This window comes from Henckelia pumila, chromosome 4 (genome assembly GCF_033568475.1).
Source record: "Henckelia pumila isolate YLH828 chromosome 4, ASM3356847v2, whole genome shotgun sequence".
In the NCBI taxonomy this organism is placed as follows: Eukaryota; Viridiplantae; Streptophyta; class Magnoliopsida; order Lamiales; family Gesneriaceae; genus Henckelia; species Henckelia pumila.
In genome coordinates this window covers 141,779,452-141,780,795 of record NC_133123.1, presented here as the reverse complement: position 1 = coordinate 141,780,795, position 1,344 = coordinate 141,779,452, and the positions used below count along the sequence as shown (strand labels likewise).

Here is a 1,344-nt window from a genome sequence, read left to right as displayed (position 1 = left end):
TTGGATTAACCTCAGTATTGCTAGGAAACACACCTCTCTGCTGATTATTCAATGCATTTGCCAGTTGACCAATTTGTGTTTCAAGATTTTTCATAGAAGCGCTCACATTGGTCAAGTGTGTCTCCATACTATCAAGCCTATTTTCATTCCTCTTAAATCTTGTGGATGATTCTGCAATAAAATTACTCACCAAATCTTCCAACGATGCCTTAACTTCACCATTCTGAGTATTGAACTCCGGTGGAGGATTCAACACATTCTTATTGTTTGCATAGGAAAATTTCTCATGATTACGCAAACTAGGATGATACTGATTGGGTACAGGATTACCTCGATAATTGTTGTAATTCCTGTTGTTCACATAATGATCTTGCTCCACACTCTCAAATCCATCAGCAGAATTTACGGTAGTCGCCAGCGATGCTGTCTCATTAGAACTTTGATTTCCTTTGGTCAGTGCAGCCAACTGTGTAGAAATAGTAGCCATCTGAGCAGTCAAAGCAGTGAATGCGTCAACCTCATGAATTCCAGCAGGCTTCCTTATTGCAGATCTCTCACTTGGACACTGATAACTGTTAACAGTCGTTTGCTCAAGCATCTCATAAGCCTTTTCAGGAAATTTAGAAAATATTAAACCTCCAGCTGCAGCATCCACAGAAATACGAGTTGGCCCATTCAAACCATTGTAGAATAACTCAATCTGTTCCCAGTCCGAAAAATTATGGTTTGGACACTTCCTAAGAAACTCCTTGTACCGCTCCCAGGCTTCATACAATTGCTCAAAATCTTGCTGTTTGAATGTAGTGATATCTATTTTCAACTGAGCAGACTTAGAAGGTGGGAAATACTTAGTTAGAAATTTAGAAGCCATATCATCCCATGTAGTGATACTCCCAAGAGGTAGTGATTGCAACCAACTACGAGCATTGTCCCTAAGAGAAAACGGAAACAATCGTAGTTTGATGGTGTCTTCAGTAACACCATGAATCTTCACTGTGTCAGCAATCTTCAGAAAAGTACGTAGATGCAGATTTGGATCTTCAGTAGCTGCACCCCTGAACTGATTCTGCTGCACCATATTAATCAGAGCTGGCTTCAACTCAAAATTATTCGCCGTGATGTTCTGCCGAGCTATCCCAGAATAATGAGTATTGATCACCGGTCGAAAGTGATCTCTGATCGGCACCAGAGCATTATTGACAGCTCTTTCCCTTTCTTCAGCCATTTGTTGCGACTCTTCTCTTCTAGCTTTTCGCAAAGCTTTAGCAGTTTTTTCGATTTTCGGATCAAAGAGCAGTGAGTCGTAACTTTGGCTTTTTCGCATAAACTGCATAGACAGGAAAA

At 40.6% G+C, this 1,344-nt stretch overlaps 1 non-coding gene across 1 annotated transcript; it reads left to right on the top strand.

Moving 5' to 3' along the window:
- Window positions 1–716: 716 nt before the first annotated feature.
- On the top strand, window positions 717–822 carry LOC140869941 (small nucleolar RNA R71). Its single transcript, XR_012146929.1, has one exon. It is a non-coding gene; the product is annotated as a small nucleolar RNA R71 (small nucleolar RNA).
- The last annotated feature ends 522 nt before the right edge of the window (window positions 823–1,344 follow it).